Genomic DNA, 20,976 nt, shown 5'->3' with positions numbered 1-20,976 from the left:
TGAGAATGCAAACACAGCTCTGTTCCACATAGCAGTGGTGCTTGTGGAGCAGGGTTAGTAACCCAGTCTGAATGAATGCTCCAGACTAAACTATTTCTGAATCCACTTTTACCACCCCATTTAAAGTAGATAAGATGTTCAGGGCAGAGGCATCTGGTTTTGTTTCCACTGCACTGAGCTGCAGCCTGTTGTTAAAGCAGTTCCTAGCAAATGCAGGACTTTGCCCAGTCCTGTCTAGCACGCCTCTCTTCTTGGGGAGATCTGCCGACATGCCGTAAGTAGGTTCTCCCTGTTCAGAAAGGTTGGGTGCTGTAAGATTCATGGTGTATCAAGGAAAACAGCTGCATTACGTGACCTAAGAGGAATTGCAGTCCCAAAGTTAGGTTGCTCTGTCTGTAAATTGAAAAGGAAATGGCAAAAAGAAAGGAGCTTGATTAATGAAGAGGTTTAGGTTTCTAATGATAAGTGTCTTGTTTCCACCTAATTCAGTGGAAAGCAGGCACCTGCCTAGGGGTGGTGCCTTGCTGGCTCCTGGATGGGTGTAGTTCCTGGTCACCAGCAACAGCTTTTTCTTTTTTTAAAGAGAAGAAATCTGGTGGCTTTGGCAGTTTGTGACAGTAGCTAAAGGCTCAGGGAAAGAAGGGGTGTTGGTCTTAAAATGGACCTTACCAGGTGAGTAAAACGCATCGTTTTGCACTTCTCTCTTAGAAAAAGTTCCCTTTAATGTTCTTATACATGTTTTTTAGCTGCATGTCCTGGCTCTTTGACTGTTACAAAGTCAACACAACATGGCCAATGAGCAAAACTAGGACTGTGGCTCACATCTGATCGTACGAGCAGTAGGTGTGGCGTTTGAGACTGCGCAGGGATGCTTTGTCAGCGCCGCGGTGAGTACTGTTCGCTGGTGCAGTGATAAGAAGAGGTGTTGGGGCCCTGACTGAAGCAGTTGTGCTCGGTAGAGCTTTTCCCTTTGGGAGCTTCCAGGGCCGCTTCTGCCGCTGTAGCTGCACTGTGGCTGGGTTGCCGTCAGCGCGTCTGGCAACTCCTGCCTGTACGTTACTGTCCCTTTTTTTTATTTTAAGGGGGATAGCTGTCAAGTCTTCCCTACCCCCAAAACTATGGGTTTTGAGTTAGTTGATAGCAGGCCATTAAATATCATCCCTGCTTGGTACTTAAAAACTTCCTTCTGCTGTGCTTAGTGCAAATAATATTGTTTCTTCATAGTCCTTACATTTTCTGTTACCAACATTGTAAAATGCAATTTGAATTAAGATCACTTAGGTGTGCAGAAAAGTTTAAGTGCTTCAGTTAAAGAATAGCTCTGCCTTTTTTGTAGCCTTTATACTGAGGGCGCTTACTGAAGACTTGGAACTATTTAGAGAACATGATTTCAGCTTCCTTGTGGAGGGGGGAAAGCCCACCCTAGAAATGTGGGGGTTTTTGAGCTTCTGTTCTTGACTGCAAAGTCACAACATTTTATCTCAGATTTCCCTAAAATTGGGATGTCAAAAAGTTGTAGGCACTTGGAGAAAAACTGAGTATTAGTTGTGTGCTTCTGGTACGTGGCTCTTGTGTTCTCCAGAGATGGATAGCACAAAGGTCGCTCTGCAGCCCTTGCTGGCAGCCTGGAGCAGGAACATGATGCCTGGTTGTTGTCAGCTGAGGGAGGGGTGTTAAAGTGGCAGGCTCTTGCTGTACTCATTCAGTGCCTTCAACTTCTTCCCCCCCCCCGAGTCTCCTATTTGATGTTTTACTTCTGAATTCTTTGACTCCCATCCTGATAATGCTTTTTTCTTCTAAATCATTTTCCAACTGACTGGGTCAGAAAGTAAGTTGTTATTGTACATTTTGTTAGGGGTTGCCAATTCTGGTAGTCAAATGGAGGTGAGGCTGCTTCGGTGCTATGGCCCAGATCCAGCCAAAAGTGAAGCTGAGCATGTAAGCCCTAGTAGGCTCACACATACATACACAACGCGAACATGAATGTATGTATATATACACTCTCCTGTGACAGCCTGGAGAGGAGCCAGGGCAGAGGCTCTGCTTCTCTGTCTAGGTTAATGGGGTTCCCCTGCCTGCCGTAGTGCTTCTGTCCTCCTCTGCGCTTGTGGAGATGAGCCTTTGGCGGGGTGATGGCTCCTGTGATGGGCCTGGGAGGAGCCGGGTGAGGGTGTTATTTGGGTTCCCCCACTTGCCATTGTGCCTCTGTGCTCCTGTGTGTGTAGGTGAGCTTTTTATCCCATAACCTAACACGTTTCAGAAACCAGATTGTCTCTCTGCCCCTCCCCTGCTTCTTTCATGTACAGCCTATCACTGGTAGAAACGCATAGTTTTTCCCTTCTGCTGTGTTTGTCTCCTCCCTGGCTTATTAGGGTAAAGCATAGGGAGAGAGGGAAGAAGGCATGCGTAGGCTGCTGGTGTTGCAATTTAAAACCTACTTGTGGAAAGGGAGTGGGGTCATTCTTCTGTCCTTTGTATACCTTTCTCCTTTTCCAGATTAACTTCAGTCTGGCAGCTGGAACACCTTTAAAGTTTCAGTGGTGCCGGGAGAGATCATTGAACTGATGGTCAATTATTCATAGTGTCATTCTGCCGGTATTCTTATTTCTTTACTCCAGAGTGATCATTTTGGCCTATTGGTATCATTCATTCAATTGAAGTAGGATACTGTATGCTAGTGTGTGCTCTTCTCCTGGATACTCTGATCCTAGCTGTGACTGAATACAGTGGAGGAAGGAAGAAGCCTGTGAACATTCATTTTTTTCCAGTTTAAAGAATGCTTGAATTCATCATGTGTTGGGCAAGTCATTGCTCAAAACTGGATGCCATAGCAGACTACGCTTTCTGGGTCTGTATGCTCTACTGTTTTCCTCTTTGCAATGAAAATAAAATCATAAATTCTCTATGCAGCTTTCTGCCACATGATGTATTGGATGCTGTGCATCCTAAGATATACAAAAAGATTAGTTGCTCCTGTGAATAATAACGACACTAATATGTATAAGAGTTCTTCATTATCATGCTTCCAACAGTAACCTAATCACTAACTGGTTCTGGTAATGAATTTCCAGCACCGTGAAAATACTGCAATATTTTTGTCAGGCACCCTTTTGTAATGCACCTCTTTACATGTACCCCCAATGCTACAAGTTTCAAGGAAGGAATGCAGAAAACTGAACTGACTGATGGACAGCTGCGTAGGGGAAAGGTTGGGGAGAAGTGAGTGCTTGACCAAGCATAGATTCTTGGGGTTGCCAGAATTTGAACGTCAGATGTTAGAGGCATAGATTTTTTTCACTGGAGAAGGTTAGTTGCCTGTGGAGTGTGGGAAAGACTGTCAGCAAGATTGCCATGAAAGTATGTGAGAAGCTACCTGGCATCTAAACGCAATTGTCATGTGATCTGTTATTGAGCACTCAGGAGATCACCTTCTCAAAGAGATTGTGATTACAGTCATGTTTTGGAAACAAATTGGAGCTGTCTGACAAGACTCTTCTGTAGCTTTTGTCCTTGCATACTGTTGCACACACGGAAGATCTCAGACTGTGTTTTGAAGATAACATAGTTTGCTAGTTCTGTGGGCTACACTTGGTGGTCTGCAAGGTCTATGCAGAGTTTAAGTCGAACAAAACATTTCTGCAAGAATGCAGGCATAATTCCTATAATTTCTTTTCAGAAGGGCTGGGAACGTTTTCCCACATTGCCCAGAAAAGAACTGTAGGAGATCTCAGCTTGAATGTTTGTGCCTGTGTTCAGAATTTAAGTGACTGAGTGAAGAAATTGAGGAGAAAAAGTAGCACAGTATTATGATGCAGAAGAGCTCAGACTTGGGCTAGGCTTATGCCTGATACTTAGGTGCTTGATTATGCCTTAATCAGCTGGGTTAATTGCAAGATAATATTGCTCTGAGGTCTTTGAGCTCTAATCAAGGATGAGGATCTGAATCAAGTACTATAACTGAAAAAGATGAAATAAAAGATTTTTTTTTGCAGGCTTTGAAAATTCACTTGCAACAACAATAAATGAATTAGTTACCAAACCCCAGATCTTGTGCTTTTGATCTCTTCCGAGATTATTATAACGTTCTCACCAAGACTGTTTCAGGCATTTACTTCTGAAGCCCAATTGGAAAGCTTGAAATGAATGGACACTTCATGGTTAATTGTAATATAATTAAAGGAAAGGGGAAAAAAGTCCACACCTAGATAAATCCTGCAGAAGGCATTGCCACAAAGGCACTAAATTTAATTACAGAGATAATGATGCATTGCCTACAGCATAAGAGGAAAAAGTACTTTCTCTTCTAATAGCCTAAAACTGTCGGCTCAGAGCCAGTCGCTTGTCCTGGAGTGTATCTGAATAAACAGCTTTTTTTTTTTCTTATAATCCTGTTTGGATTATAAATTCAAGTGTGAAGACTCATTTAGCCTTTGAAATTCTTATCTGCTATTCTAGAGGAAAGGTGGCTTCTCTTACAGAAATCAATTTAAAAATGCATCCTTTTCCAAACAGTTGTTGGAGTAGTGAGCCTTTCCATTTTCTGAGTGTGAGCCTGCCTCTGTTAGTCAGTTCTCTGCACAAGATTTGGGGTCAACTTCTGTTCTTTATCTTACTGATGGAAAAGTGAAATTGCTTTCCTTTGTTTTACAAAAACTACTAAGTTATTGATGTCTTAATTTTCCAATAGCAGCTAGTTCAATGTATGGAGAGATTTGAACTGGGACCATATGGCTTTTGTCCAGGATGTACAGCAGCCAGGTCCCAGAGCATTCATCCTCACAGCTCTTGTATTTGTACCTGGGAGCAGATAACAAGGCTATGTACAGCTCTGAGGATGACCCTGCTGATTTTCTTCAGGAAAGATGACATTTTTCTTGTTCAATTCAGACAAGCATGGACTTCAGTGATAGTTTTAGGAGGAGCACATTATGCCAGTCCAGCCTCTTTTCAAACGGAGAATAGCACAACTGAGTCAACTTTGAAAATAGGATGTGGTTTTTTTCCGGAGGGTCTGTAGCTGGGTGCCAGGCGAGCTGCGTGGCTGGGCTGTTCTGTCTGGCGGATCTCTTCATGTGTTACTTGCTCACAGCTAAGATGGCTAGTCTTGTTTCTTTCTCCTTTCGCAGTTCACTGCCGCCAAACTGATGTCATTTAAATGGATCTTGTACCTAAATTTTGTCCACTTCTCTTTGGCAGGGAGAAGATACCTAGCTCCTTTCCCAGTCCCTCTTTTGTGATCTCTGATCTCTTTCATCTTGTTTTCATGATTCTCCTCCCTGTATTTTAGTAACCATGGTTTTGATTCATGTTCTGAATAGTCTCCTGCTGCTTTTTTGTACGTCCTGCCATAGTCCTAGCAGTCCGCAACACCGGAGTTGGTGGACTCCAGTGTGTGGCTAGTTCATATTTGCTGCACTCAATTAGCTTGAGGAAGAATTGTTACTGATTTTTCTGTCAGTGTAACCAGTTGTTAGCCACAGAAACAGTTGCAATCTGCTTTTCAGTTCATGTCTGTACAGCTGCTTTAAGCCAAGGAATGCTTTTTCAGGGTATTTCTACTGCTGCAGCTCTCCTCTTGTCACGTGGGCTGTCTGCTTCTGCCTCACCTCCTTTCACCTTGTTTTTGTCCGTCTTTGCTAAACTCATTCCTAGGTACAGAGCTGGATGGCCAAGAGGGTGGCGATGCTGTCCCTGTTGTGACAGGCTTTTCCAGCTCCTACTGACATGTGCTTAGTGACTTCTCCAGCAGCTGCTAACGAGAGAAAGCGAGGAGTGTATGGAAACAAGGAGGATGGTGGCAACAGGGAGAAAAACATATGTGTCTTCATGAAAATATCAAGGCAACCCTTGGGACAGGCTAGAAACACTTTGCTTTCATTGAGGTCTTATACAATTAGCTACAAGCTATGCCATGTAGGCATTTGCATGAAGGAGTATACAGTAATCCCCACAGTCTGCTTCATATAGCCCCTTCGTGTAACCTTCTTTTGGAGCCCAAGAAATGAAATGAGCAGTAAATAGCTTGTTATGTGATGTTCCTGTTAGAGGCCTGAGGAAAGTCAGCTGGAAAGTATCCTGCAACTGGATTTTGGAAGAGCTGTAAGGTAGAGTAGAAAGGTATAGATGGTCAGTATATCAAGGAGACAGCTGAAGAAAATGGGGGAGTGCTAATTTAGGAATAAGTGTGAAAACTTGGGCATGCTGTGAGAAGGAGATGCGTGGTACCTTAGCTGAAGACAGAAGCGTGTGGCTTCTGTAGGACTCAGTTTGTCAGGCATTTGGGGAGCAGAGGATGAGATGGTAATTAGCTGTTGCAACTCCAGGGTCTGTAGTGATGACCCCACAGAGAAAAATAGTCAGGAGAAGTCTGTAAGCTCTGTGACAGAACAGGAAAAGTTTGAGTAAATATGTATACGACAGAGTAAGAGTATTTGCAGAACTCATAGCTGGAAAACTAGAGGACTACAGAACTTCAGTAGGAGCTCTTCTAAAATTGAGTTGTCTAAATAATTACTGAGCTGGAAACTGAATTCTCTACTCATCTACTGGCTCTCCCTGGGGAGCAGCAGGAGGGGATAGTTGGTAGTGAGGGGTGGGTTGAGGTGTGTGTGCTGTGTAACTGCCAGGCAAGGCACAGCCACCAAGGGCCTGGAGGCTTTGTAGATGAGCTACACGTGCAGATTATGCTATATGTGTGTGCAGAAGGTGCTGTGCGTGGGTGTTGCAGAGGAGGGATGTGTGTGCTGGTGTTTAGAAGCGTAGCTAATGGAGGCTCTGTCTGAAGAGAAGGGCTTTTTAGCTCTGAGTTATGGAAAGATGTATGTAAGGCTTAAATATGACATAAGATCAGAGAAACCTGGGCTTGATTCATCCTTGCTTACATAAGCAAAATGAAAATAGGATTCCTGCCTTCTATTACACACATCCAAATCTGAGATTCAGGAAGAGTCTAGCTACTTCAGTTTGGCAGGATTCAGCCCAGGATTTCAGTTTTATCTTGCTGTGTCATTAGGGAAGCATTGGACGGGCAAGAATTTCTGGGAAGAGGAGGAAGCATTTGGTCTGCTTGTCCCAGTGATCGGTGGTATGTGGAGGGGTGGGACCTGTGCTGTTGTTTGCTTTCTTGTGCCTCTTGCAGCAGTGCTGCACATGTGTGGTGACAGCATCTTTATCTGAAGCACCGGCTGGAGAAAGTGGCTAGAGGGAAAGCAAACTGATAAGTCACAGGGGAACTGCCCAGATTTGATTTCCACTGGGTGTGAATTTGGGACTTAATTTCCTGAGGTGGGAAGGAGTTGGAGCCGCATGCACTGAACAGTTGGTGATTTTACTTCTCGCAGGCACGCTGCGCTCTTCCTCAGTGATCCCCTCTGGGTTCCTAATGGACAAGCCTTTTGGGCTGGAGAACAGCTGGCAGCAGCTGGAAGGAGGAGCTCTGCTTGTCTCGAGATACTCCAGGGCATCTTAGCAACAAAAATGTGGAGAAATAGATGGAGGGCTGCAAAGCAATGTAATCAAGGGAAGCCACAGAAAATGTGGAGACTGCAAAAGAAAAGGGAGTAAGAGAATGACAGAATAATGGGGGAGTGGGTTGCCAGAGGAGAGAAAAGATGCATAAAATCTAAAGGATTGGGTGAAGAGACAAGGGAGGCTTTCAGAAAGCGGTGTGCATACGTGTGTGTGTGAGAACAGGACTGTTCTGAACACAGGAGGATGCTGTTACTAGCAGGTCTGGGACTATGTATGAGAAGAGGAGCTGTGTGTAGGAGAAGCGTGTTGGGGTGTGTGTAACTGTGGAAGGAGGTTGCTCTTAAAGCTCGTGTGTGTACAGAGCAGGGCAGACTTCAGAGGGTCTCTGTGAGGTGACTGGGATTTGGGCCTCTGCAGCACTGAGCCCTGGAGGGTGTTATTTATAGCAGCAACCGCTGAGGCAGGAAAAGTTTGCTGAAGCTGTCATTTGTGTGAGCCGGAGAGCTGGAGTCTAGCTCTCCCTCCTGCTCTTGCTTTCTTCAGATTTTCACTGTAATTAGCAAGCTTTACATGAGCCGGGTCAGAGCTAGCAGCTTTCTTTAGAAGACTCTGTTCTCCAGGCAGGAATAAGGAAAGATTTTTCTTCTGGGAATACTTAGCCTGATCACTTGTTTTATTTCAAGGGCTGTCCTCGTGCATTGAGGTGGAAGCCACGAGATGGGAGGGGCAGAACCACAATTCTTCTGAAGTTGCAGCAGCAGAAGCCAGCATCTGAAAATTCAGAGTCAGGCTTTAAATGTTCACTTTGAGCTTAGGGGTGATAGAAGAATCTTTTTAAGATTCTAATCTACTAATTTGGGCTTGTCTAGGATAAGAAAAGCATGTTAGTCAATACAAAGCTGTTCTACTGTTGTTTACCTTGAAAGCCTGTTTCCTTTAAAATCTGAAAAGCTTCCTTTTGAGTACCCAATGTGATGGATTGAGAACAGCGGAGGGTCAGTGTACGGATACAGATGGTTAATATCTGTGTTTCTGTGACAGACGGTGGCAATGCTCTGTTGTCACATGCTGTAAGGCCTCTTACAGTGTGTATATATATGTAAGTGATATTATCCAAGTCAAGGAAATTTCTAAGCTGAAATTCACGATTCTCTGCTATAGGATTTTAGCAAATATGATGTGGTGTTTACGCTATGGGTGGTATACATTAAAGGTAGTCACTGCTGTGCTGACACTTGTGTTGGTAAAAATGCCTACCATTGCCTGTGTATGTGTTCATGCGTCCTGAGCAACATGCGTATCCTTCACCAGATAGAGCTCATTACTTTGGTGTTTAATCTTTGCTTCATTAATGCCCCAGGGTAAACATTCAAGTGAAAGTGGATATGTTCCATGATATGGACAAGTGGCCTGGATTCATGCCAAGAGAAGCCCTCCTCTGGAAAGCAGCAGTCCTCTAGATGTTAGGAGATTATTAGACTTCACAAAATCTTGTTGGAAAGAAATGGATTTGGTGGGGGGGGTTGAGGTTATTTCTGTGAAGTCAGAGTTATACTGAGGAGGGGGAATGATGGCAATATAGAGTAAGGTTTCTAAATAGGATGCCATAAATATTGCTTTAGGTTCTGTTTTATTAAATGTGTTTGCAAGAATAACTGATGCTCCTGCTTGCAGCGTATCCCGATGTTAGATTAATTTTCAGTGAAGGCTCTAAGAAATCTAGAGTTGCGGGCAAGAAATAGAAGAGATTCTGCTTAATAAGGTACAAGGCTGATGCTCTCAGGAGGAATAAGCTATCGGAAAGTGGGAACCTGGAAGGTTTGGGGAGTAATGGGAGAAGGCAGACATGGGCATTTGCGATGAAATACAGACATGGTATTTTCAGGGAAATCACAGTACTTGAGAATACTCCCTCTTTGAAATAACTGCTGCAGAATGAGGAGGGCCCCTGGAATAGTGTGTTGGTGTCTGTCTACTGGGAGTTGCATTTGAACACTGGAAGGAAACGGATTGGGGATCCTGGGGGACTGGTAGGAGAGGTGGAGTTCTAGGACTTCATGGTTTTGGAGTGACCTGTTGAAAGATAGTTGTGAAATAGGTTAACTGCATTCGTGTGGCTGTTTGTGTGAGTAGAGATGTAATGGGAGAGCATTTAGCAAAGGGTAGTTCCTTGCGAGTTAGAAGAAGCAATCCGTAGTGGTGAATGACATGGAAAACAGAGCTTAATTGTTTGAGTCATTTACAGTAACCTAGAGAGAGCGCTTAAATTCAGATCTCATCCTGGGTGATTTAAGGACATGACGGAATATGCATGGCCTTTGGGGTGTATGACCTCAATGACCCAATCTTTTCAGTCTGATTTCTAGGAATGTAAGATACAGGCATGTCCTTGCCCAAAGTAAAGAATATGAAGCAAAAGTGGCAATCTGAACCCAAGTGGAGGCACAAACTGTCCGACAAGATCAGCAGATGCATTTTAGTGCAAATGTAAAAGACCAGAGAAGCAACGCAGGGGCCAGATGTTTGATTAGAAACAGAGCTGTCAGCCCATGGTCCTGTGATCAGGGACATGATTGAGGGAAATCGCTGAAATAAACAGGCAGCACCAGTAAAATGAGAACAGAATGTATCCAAGTAAGGTTTAGACTGTTTGAAGCCAATTTCCAATGTAGTTGAGCCTGGCAGTTTCACATAGTTAGCATGCACATTTAACGATTACAAATTGTATTAAGAAAAGGTGCGTTAGGGTTTAGTCTACCAAAGAGCTTGCCACAAAGCAGTGATTCGCAGCATTTTTGACTTGCAACTGGGCATATACCTGCCTAACCCCTTAGCAATGGGATGTGAGAAAAGGAGAAATCACAGGATAAGTTGTAGTGGGTTGTGAAGCAGAAAAAGAAGTGCAACCTGTGAACCCTGGTGAACAGGGGGTTGCAACGTGGAGTGAGAAGCTAGAGGCCCTGAAATTTTGCATGTGCCCCTATTACTCCTGATTATATCCCCTTCAGTGCTGGGGGGAAGGGAGAAGGGGCACTGTTTTTTAATTCCTTAGCATCTTTCCCTTCCCGAGGCTCCTTCCCTTCCTGTGTCAAGCGGTCCTTGGCTGCGAGCAGAGCCAGCATTTCCTCCTTCTGTCCTGGCAGTTGCACGTGGAGGAAACCGCTCCACAGCGATTCCCTTCGCTCGGGAGCCTGGTGCTGCCTCTCTCCTGCTTGAACGGGTGTGCTTCTGCTCGCTGGCACGCTTTTTGGGGAGGGGAGCAGGGAAGGACTGCCAAGGAGTGTTGTTGACCGCACAGTTTTCCCGAGTTTGGCACTGATCTTCTGTTCTCCCACTTCTTTCACTCTTCTCGTATTGGCAGCGGTGGTCCGTTTAGCTCCCGTAGAATGACTGGTGGCTTTCCCTCTATGTGACTCATCCTTTAGGGAATTCCTGAAGCAATGAGTCAAGTTATTGGGAAAACTGTTTGCCCACTAACGTAAACTAGGAAGGCAGGGAGCCTGCCTGTGGTACCATAGAGAGGCAGTTATTTTTTGGTGTGGCTGGGGTTGTCCTCTGTCTTCCTAAAGGCAGGTCACTTCAAGATTAGCTGTAGCAGGGATACATTGCTGAATATATTTATTTTCACCTTGAAATATACTCCTCCTGATTTTTTTTCTCCTGTTTTTTTTAAGGTGGCTGATCTGATAAGCATTCCAGGGTGGAGTAAAACTGACAGATTTGAATTTGCCAGTATTGTAGTGAAAAATAGCTTGCCTAAAGAAATGAGGCTGTCAGATTGGCACCAGTCAGCTACATCTGAAGTACTCCTTTCGTAAGTACCGTTTACCACTTCATTCTGCCCTGGCTGACTTAATCCAGCCCTTGTTATTTTTACTATAGACAAATTAATGGTTGTGTAGTTTACAACCATGAATTAATGAATTTTGGATATGGCCGTGGGATATTACAACAAAAACAAAGAACTTTGATCCCCAGTAATTGTGTCCAGGAAAAATTAACTGTCGTACCACATATGTGAGCCTGGGTTGACCAGGGTTGTTTGCATTGCCTGCTGCTGATGCCAGTTGGATTTGGGGTGCCCAGCTGCTCAGCATTTTTGAAAGTGAGGTGCTTGCTGTATCTACAGACTTAGGTCAACTCATCCAAATGCTATCTTTCCACATCCTTTCCCTGCCCCATTCAAGCCAAGCTTTTCTTGTCACTGGTTGCTGACTATTAAAGATTAGCAGATTTTATTACCCTGTAGAACAGTAAGTTCTATTTAAAATACAAAATTAGTTTCACTTTTTAATACATTTTTTTCCCCCTAGCAACTTGGACATTATTTTTGCTCAAGCTTGGAATCGTCAGAAAGCTCAGATTGTGGGCTTCGCTAGCACAAAATGTAGGTGGCTGCAGATATGTCGGCATTGATACAACGATTGGGTGTTGTTTTTAACTAAATTAGTGTCAGCAGACTTGGATTGTGCTCCTTCTCCACTCCTAGGTTTTCAGTAAAGTGGCTCACTTTAAGGTAAGCTTATCTGTCAGCTTCTGTTGTTTCTTGACCAGTTATTCATGAAGACTTTTAATTTTCTGTAGTCTGACAAGTATGAAGCTTGGAGTTAAATTGTGCTCCTACTGAGGTCAAGGAGAAAAGTACGAGTAATCTTGGAGCTGCAGGGTGAGGCTCTTTTCATCTCTCAGAACGTTATTCTTCCTGTAATTTGGTCAGTTGAAATGTCTCACGGTGATCACTGTCTTTGTGATGACAGTGCTTCTTGGGGGTGCTTTTAGGGAAATGAAAGTGCTTTTACGGAGGAGGACTGTGCTTATCCCTACAAACTTCTTCCTTTTTGCCCATGGACAAATCCTGGCCTGTGAGGTATCCCAGCTGGGAAAAAAAAGGGGAGGGGAGACTTCAGATCCTGCTAGTTTTGTTTTTTTTCCTGTTTACACACACATCTTACTAACCGCAACTAAGGCAGGTGGCACCCTTGGCAAATCCACCTATTAAGTGTACTTACTGGAAATGTGTGCTCTGCTCATGAGGGTGCCGAGAGTGCTCTCAGGATAGCGGTGTTCAGCTTGCGTATCATGAAACGGGGGTGCAGAGATGGCGGGGGGTGTCAGGGGATGCCCTCTGAGGGAACCGTTGTGATTTACGGTGTCACTGGTTTGTAGGACTGCAATCCCTGGGAACAGGCTCTGGAATACACCTCCTCTAATGAACTGGTATCAGTTCAAAGTAGAGAATTTCTTGGTTTTCTCTCTAATTTAGTGTATCCATTATCCTGTTTCTAACTGGTGGTTGTAAAGTTGTGAACAAGTGCTGTGAATAGTAGTGTTTTGGTATCATTTAACTCTACTTAGGACCTTTCCATACTCTTGCACTAAAACCAATGAGATTTGCAAGATAATACTTTTTTCCTGAAAATACCACCACCCCTGTGGACAAGGACATGCCAAGCAGATACATTGGTTGTTCTGGTGTCTCTATAATAAAAAAGAATCATTCAGAAAATGTATTCAGCTTTGCAAAGAATAGCTTTCTTCCTGAAGGCAGCAGTGGCATGGGCTAGCCAGCCCTCAAAAAGCAAATGAGCCACTGTCACAAGCTGAAGATGAGAATTTTATCTGGTTTCCTCTTGCATATTGCATGTTTGCCTGTGACCCCATTGAATGGAGGCAAATGGATGTTGCCAACTTGCAGTGTATTTGTTGTTTTCTTCTTAAATGATCACTTTCTCTCATGTTGCTGTTAGACAGGGGAAAAGCACTAATTCTTGCAGTTGCAGAAAAATGCTTGAAAACGTGAACCCTTTGTGTGCAGAGCCCAAAAATCTGACTTAAATATTTTAATGGTAGCATCTCTTTTTGAAAATACTTGTGAATTTTGACATCTCAGTTAATGGCTTAGCCTACCTGGGATTATCAATACTACTGCTCAAGAGCAGGCGATAGGTTAGCATTGGACCCTTTGCGGTGTGTTGTGCACAGCATTGTTCTACGGGAAAATAACCAGTTTGGAGTGAATAGCAAATGTGATGCTAAATCTTCTGCATTAGTAGTAAGGTTTTGAGAGCTGATTTTGTTTTTTTTTCTCATGAGAGAAGAGGGACTGTTTAAGAAAGTCTGATAAGAGGCTTTTGAAATTCGAGAGTATAAATTGTAAGGCTGCGAGGTTCAAGAAGGTAACAGGTAGGAGATGTTGTCTATGTTTGAAGATAGGGTAGGTCTCATGAGAGCTATTTCTACCCAAGGCAAGAGGTGTTTGGAGTAAGGGACAAAGGGGATGGATTTAAGCAAGGAGCACATGCACTTAAGATGTGTTTATGCTGCCTGAGGCAAAGGGGCTTTGTGAAGAAATATTAGGGAGGAATGAGCTGAGATGAGCTAGTGTTGGGCCAACTGGCCAGTAGTCTGTTCTTGTTACTACCAGTATATTCTTGTGACCATCACCAGTGCACTTCCAAGGGTATATTTATGCCAGTATTTATGATTTAAGCTGGTGGGACGTACAGGTAAGTTCTTGTCCCCTGGGTTTTGAAGGTCAGTTTATACTCCGAGATGTATTTTGGGTATTTGTGTCAGTGGGCAGTATTGTAGTTCCAGATCTAACCTAATCATATTAGTTCTGTAATGATGACATTGTAGTGAGATGATTGTGGTGCAGTGGCCTTATCCTGGGGGAGCTGCATCTGAAATGTGCCAAGCCACAAGAGGCTTTTTGAACCTTCCTTTCTCAAACCCGATGGCTTAGTCCCATGGCTCTGGCACTGACTCATTTTATTTCCTTCTCCTTGGAAAAATGGGAGACTATAAAGGAGAATCTTAAAAGTAGGTGTGAAATTGATATTCCAAAATTAAAGACCCCATTGATTTTTGCCAGTGTTCCCTGCCTATGCTGAGCAGTCTGTGGCTTGGTTGTAAATATGGCGCTTAGATGTTACATTAATACATACAATATTCTTTAAAGTACAGATCTGTTCCCTTAATCATATCCAGTCATGCTAGAACTATCCTCACAACCTCCTGGCAGCTGCTGTACCATCTCCCCCCAGGGAAGGAGCTTTCCCTGCAATTCCTGCAGGCATCGCAACAGATATCTTCTGCCACTTGTAAAAGGCACCCCTGTCTTGGAAGGGCTCATCTTCCTTTGGTGCTGTGTAATTTGTCCCCACCTTATATTATGAGCCTCTGTTCCATATTGTGTGTGTTGAGTAGGTATTCCTCCCTCTTACAAGATACTCTGAGATATTCCTACCCTGGAAGGGCACTTTTTGAGGGTTTGGATATTTTTTCATCTGTCCTACCACTTCTGCTGTTCCTTGCTAATGGTAGTTATGGGTAAACTGTATAGGGGAGATACACAGCAACAGACCTTGCCGTCGGGTTCACGCTGCACGCTGGGTCCTGCAAGAGGTGCTGGAGGAGAGATGGGTTTGTGTGCGGACATAGGCAAGCAAATGCCTCCTAGCCAGCTTCATGGATGTAACCACATCCCCCTTTCTCCCTGCAAAGGAAGAACAATTCCCCGGTTCCAAGGAACCAAGCTCAGAAATGGAAAGAGCTCCACTTAAGGCCCTTAAAAATAGCTGGATGAGGACTGATGAAGTTTGATCCAAGTTCTGATTGATGATTTCCATCAAGTACAGTAAGAGCTTATAGAAAGGCGTGCTTAATGGGAACAGGAAGTTTCTGTAAGCTGCAGGGGTGATGACCCAACCTGGGGTAGAAAGCCCATGTCCCATGTGGGACATCCTTGTGAGGAGGGGAAGGATGTGGGGTTCAAGTAGGGGTGACTTGATGGGGCTGGAACCCTATCTGTTAGTGAAGTACTATTTCAGGGCAAGAGTTTGTATTTTATGAACCAGTAGATGTTTAAGGGTCAGGACCTGTATGGTTAAGCATGCTGAATGTCATTTTTGGTCACCCAAATTTGACAAATGTGGCTATTTTAAAGTGCTGTTGCTTTTTTGGGTCACTTCAGTATAAAACCACTTTTGGCATCTGCAAGAAGTACAGAGAGCTTCAATAGCTCTAATAAATAATTTCAGAAAGAGGAAATGCAGGTATACCGGCAAGGGACAGAACGTGGTTCTGTTGGTAGAAGGAGATGAGGAAGGTTGTGCAGTGCTGTGGAGGAGTACTTGCAGTTGCCATCTTGTGTGGTGGGAGGCAGAAGGCAGTTCTAGAGGACCTAACTGGATGGAGTTAATCTGGTGGTGTTCAGACACTGTCCTGGGCCTGCCTGGGCTACTCGGGTGACTCTCGGGGACCTCCACAGTAAGCCCCCTATTCTCCTCTTGGGGCTCTCAAGCCCTGCTGCAGCACCCATGTGGCACCCTCAGAACAGGCATCTCCGGATACCTGGGCAAGGCAGCCTGGTTGTGCTGCAGGGGGAAGGGAAGGTGCCTCTGCTCTGGTAGCACAGGCAAGCGGAGGAGCAGAAAAGAACCCCCAAGGCAATGCTGCTGTTTGAGCTGCCACGACACAAACATTGCTTCGTTTGTTTTCCACATGGATTTTCCTAAGCAGCTCTAGCAGCTGATCTGTGAGAGCTGGCAGTCCTGGGCTATGACTTCTCAGCGGGACAGCACGTTGGGGTTGGGACATTCCCTGGGAACATGGTGGCATTTCATCCAGTACTGCAGGAGCGTGCCACTGGGAGGATCAGCGTGCCAGTGCACATGGCTGGATTTCTGCGGAACAGCAAAGGGCTTTGTCCTGTAGTGACTCCTGCAGCCATCTACAGAGCTAAGACCTAGAAATCACCTTTCTTTTGGGCTTCCTGTAGCCCTAAGCAGTGAAGATGAAGGTCTGGTCACTGGGCTTTGAACAGTTGTTATTTTGAGGGAGTTTGGGTGAATAATACTGTAGCACTCGAGTTGAGGCAGAATTTGGGGGAGACCAGCTGAAAGAAGGTGCTGACAGATATGAAATGCAGATGAGATGGGATTGCTTTGTCATACCTGGGTCGTGTGACTTTGCAAGCAGGTCACCATCTCAGGCTGAGGTGAAAGGTAGGTGACGAATGTATTGGGCTAGCAGGGCTTCGTCCTGCTAATGCCTCTGTGGACATGACCAGTGGTCTGTCAAAGTGAGAAGAAACTATTGGCACTGGCGGATCCAATTTCAGTGTGGTGTTGGCCTCCCATCTTCTGCTTGACAGCAATAGCAAGTAATGGTCTGAACTGCAGGAGGTTGAGTTGGGGACCCAGGAGGAGGTTTTTTGGGTGATCGAGGTGGGGATGCTGAGTGAGTCTGCAAGCCCTTGTGGATCCAGGGATGAGGATTTGCAGGGGGTTAGTGTGTTGGGCTGTGTGGGTGCAAATGTGCCTTGGGTGTCTGCATGATGCTGTGAGCTTAAAGCAAATCCTGCTTGTGGATTTGGGTGGTGGGGAGTAGCTGATTCTCTCCTGGGGCGTTGGCGTGGTGTGGGTGGTCTCCTGCGGTGCAAGATCTACTCATGGCCCTTTTCCTTCAGCTATGGCTGTGTTCAGCTCGTATTTACTTGTATACCTTCTTCTGAGGCTAATGTCAGATGTGATGGGATGTTGGATTAGACTAAATCTCCTAGGTTTAGCTGGAATGTTGTCTCGCTGTAGCATTTTTCTCCCTTGCTCTTTTCTCTAAGCCTTCCCCTACAGACAGCTAATTCTCCCCTTCCCCCACATCCTGTCATACCCCAGAGCATGTCACAAGGAATTAACGGCTGAAAAGGCCCGGGAGAGGCTGCTCCTCTGGAACAGTCTCTCCTTTCTGTGACCAGGGTGGCCCCCTCTCTGTGCCCCTTTTGTGTCCCATCCAATTCCCCTCCCCCTGGCCATTCAGTACATGCCAGAGGAGAGACCAGAGGCCCTAAGCCTTTCCCAGCCCTGCTCCGGCAGCGCTGCCCGATGCCATCCGCTGCAGCCGAGGGGCTTCCCGTGCACAGCCGGGGCTCCGGGACAAGCCTGAACCGCTGCTGCAGCACTCCCGGTCCCGCCGGCTTCTCAGCGGCAAGAGGGAGGAGGTCTGTGCTGCTGCAGTTGCTGCTGGAAGGCTTTCCTTCTCTCCCATCTCTGTACATCTCTGACAGCATCGCCTGCTCTCGCTCCCAGTCCTCCTTCCCACAATTCACATACAATTGCCTCAGAATAGGGATGATGTCACTTCCTTCCAGAGGGTGCCGGGGGTGTGGAAGGGGGGAGTCACGACCCCTGGCTCCGTGGTTCTCAGCAGCCCTGATGAATAAATGAGGTTGCTGTCTTGGAGGGAGGGCGTTGCTCTGAAGATGATGCCCGGCTCTGTCGGCAGGCAGTCACCACACCGTCCTTCCCTTTGCCGAGTGGGATTTTCAATGGCTGCGAGAAGAGTTTGCTGTTCCCTCCTTCGCTTGTGATGTCTGTCTCCGTGGATGTGCACTTTTCCTGAAATACCCTTACAGGAGAAAAGAATGTGCAGCAGCTGGACCACATGCCATGTAAGATTTCTGCTTCCATAGATCTTTCTCTGATCTGAGGGTCAAGGGCTCTGGACTCCTTGCACACAAAGCTTGTGCCTGCATGTGCTTCCTCCTAATTTCAGTGTTGGGAGCTTGGGGCTTCTTGTACTGGGGTTCAGGTTTCAAGGTCCTGGGAATTTTTCACTCTTTGCAGCAATTTTAGGGGCAGTGCAAGGGGTTCTTGCTGTTGCAAAACTAGAGTCAGTGGTCTCAGGGCTGTTTGCACTCTGACCTTCCACTTTCCTCCCAATTCCTCTGCTAGATCATATCTTCATCGTCTTAAAATGTAACTCCTGGGATCTGCTACCCTGGGATGAAGCCAAAGAGTCCTCACACTGAGAGCTTTACTTTTTTTTTGTGGGCTTTACAGTCTCAAGCATTCTACCATCTCCCTTCTTTCCAAACTAGGGGCAAGGCCCCAGACCTCATGCTTTAGATTTTCAATAGACAGTCTTTGAAAATTAATTGGGACTCTTTCTGCGGTGTACTGAAAGCCTGGTAAGCATACAGCTAGGAGTGACAGTCCCACAGTGAGTAGTCTCATGTGTGACAGTGAGTGACAGGCTGCTCTGCTCTGTCCCCATCTGTTGCTGTGGATAAGGAATTCACATGAGATGTTTGCTACTCTTGCCGATACCCTGCCTCTTAAACTGGCAGAGGATGGTGAAAGCAGGCAGAGCACAACTGCTTGCGTCTGGAGAGGTGGAAGAGTTGTGGAAAGTGCGTTGGCGGGATGCAGCCGTAAGCCGAGGGATGATGGGAACTGAGGTCTGAGCTTGGCTGGGAAGTGCTGCGGTGGCCAGAGGCAGAGTGAATGAGCATGCTGGAAAGTGTATCCACATATACTGAGCAGGGTTAGCGATATTCAAGATATAAGCGCTTCATACGGGCAGCGCATGACAGGCAGGCGGGCTATTCACGGCAAGGCTACGAGAAGTCGCCAGATGGCCAGAGGAGTGAGCAGTTTGAAGGTAGAGCTGCGATGTACTGAGTGCTCTGATTATTATGTGCTAAGGAAGTGTGAATCCAAATGGTGTTGTAATTTCACATTTGCTTTGTTTGTGGAATAGAGCATTTCCTTCACCCAAGTGAGTAACGTACTGGAAGTGTGTCAGCCTGTTAACTATGGAATCTCCCGGAAAGTGTGAAAGACTTGTGTAGGTTTTCCGTACTTGGTGACTGAAACGGGTAGGAAGGTCTAGTCCACTGCCCATAGATGTTGGTACAGGAGAGGAGACTCCTCTGTTTTGAGATGTTCTGCACAGTAGGTGAGTGATGGGGTAACCACACCTGACTGGTGAATAAGTTTTAGTAGGACAAGACAGCTTCTGTTACTGCAGCAATCGGTGCTGTGATACAGTCTGTGGTCTGTCACACAACCAAACTTGTGTTACTTTGAAGGTTCAAATTGGTTTAAACGTGATCATGTCACTCCTCTTCCCCCTCTTTTTTTATTTTTTTACCCAGAGCACTAAATTAGAGACATCATATACAAGTTTGATTTTTTTTTTTTTTTTTGCCTGGTGCATGAGGTGTGGCAGATGATATTCCATCTGAAATGCTGTTGGAAATCCTGATTACATCGTAAGTAAGAAATGTGGACACTTTGATTTTTGTCTCGGTGAGCCTAACAGCAAATTGCCAGATCAGTACAAAGAGCAGTTATTACTTCGGAGATGCAGCTTTGGAGTGGCGTGGTCACTGCAGGTCATGGATGCAGCGCTCTGGCAGCAGTGTGTGAAGGTGAAGATGGGGAGGTTAGTGGGGTTAGAATAGGAGAAGTGCTGTTATTTGGAACTGAGATGCATCAGTTGGGAGAACTTGGCACTCATGAGATGGTGGCTTGGAGCAGAGAGGCACAGGCCAAAGTGTGGTGTCCCCCAGTCTGTGGTAGCGCAGGAGGGTACAGGTAAGAAGTGTGACAGGGTTTAGGGCACGGAAGAGGGGGACAGGTCCGCCCGCTGCAGTCAGGAGATCACTGGTGGCTGTGGGCAGACTGGATAGATGTGATCTCAGAAACCAAAGGTTGACAAAACCAAACAGAAGTCATGGTTGTGGGTCATGGTTGCAGTGTGTTGTACAAGAAATGCAGAAGGGAGATAGGGTGTGCTGCAGGAAAGGACTGAGCTGCTCTGATGCTGCGGACTTGGACTGGAGCAGGCTGGAGTATGTACAGCAGAACTGAAATGGTGTGGGAGAGCTGTGTTGGGAGGAGGTGTCTGGATAGCCCTGTGGAGTCTCGTGACTTACACCACTGCTGTTTCTTTTTTTAAAGGGTTTGTGAAGCTTTAAAAATAGGAGTACAAACAAAATGTGGGGAGGAACAGCCAGCTCCTCAATCTTCGACCTTTTAATTGTTAGTGCCTGTCAGGGCCAGTGCGAACACAAAGGAGATGTGGAGCTGGCAGGGTGCTTCTGTGCAACTGATGGTTGAGTGCGAGATCTCCTAGGAGCTTGCTCCCTCAGCTCTAAGCGCTTGCTGTTGGGAGCCAGTCAATGGCTTCCCCAGACGCTGCCACTAACTGCTAATGGGTATTTTGGCTTGCCGAGCCAAGTGAGGGAGGGAACTGTTGGACAACAAGAGAAGAGGCTGGCAGCAGGTGTGCCTGTGGAAGAACATGGTAATAGGGCCGCCTTTAGAGTTGAGGCCAGTATAACCTGTCCAAAACACCCCACGGTGACTGCTTACCAACATGCAGCCCTAACAGGATTCCAGGTAATCTTGTGAAGTGGAGCTGGGTGAGTGGTGATTATGTTCTGTGAGTTATGCACCGGCTTCACCTAATACTTCCCACTTTCAACTGTACATTCCTCTCCTGTACTCTCCTTCTCGAGCGTGCCATGCCCCCTGGTGCTGGAAGGAAGAAGCTCTGCCATCTTTGGTGTAAAACAGGATAGCTCTCAGGTGCAGTCCTTCTGCTGGTGTGGAGTTGTGGGGCTCTCCTGAGGGAGCTGAAGAGGGTCAGCAGCATTTTTGATTCTGTTCTTTTCCAGGAGGTGAGTGTCGTGCCTGCTGAACTTCCTCAGACCCGCTA

General features: G+C 45.8%; 1 long non-coding RNA gene across 2 annotated transcripts in view; it reads left to right on the top strand.

Annotated features, from left to right (window-relative positions):
* Window positions 1-11,278, top strand: part of LOC127016706 (uncharacterized) — a 35,591-nt gene extending 24,313 nt beyond the window's left edge. For both annotated transcript variants that reach the window (XR_007766512.1, XR_007766513.1), the window contains one exon: window positions 11,145-11,278. This is a non-coding gene — a long non-coding RNA (uncharacterized LOC127016706). The remainder of the gene's footprint in view (window positions 1-11,144) is intronic.
* Window positions 11,279-20,976: the final 9,698 nt, after the last annotated feature.

Source organism: Gymnogyps californianus, chromosome 5, assembly GCF_018139145.2.
Source record: "Gymnogyps californianus isolate 813 chromosome 5, ASM1813914v2, whole genome shotgun sequence".
In the NCBI taxonomy this organism is placed as follows: domain Eukaryota; kingdom Metazoa; phylum Chordata; class Aves; order Accipitriformes; family Cathartidae; genus Gymnogyps; species Gymnogyps californianus.
Note: the sequence above shows the minus strand (reverse complement) of the source record. Positions and strands in the feature narration are given on the sequence as shown.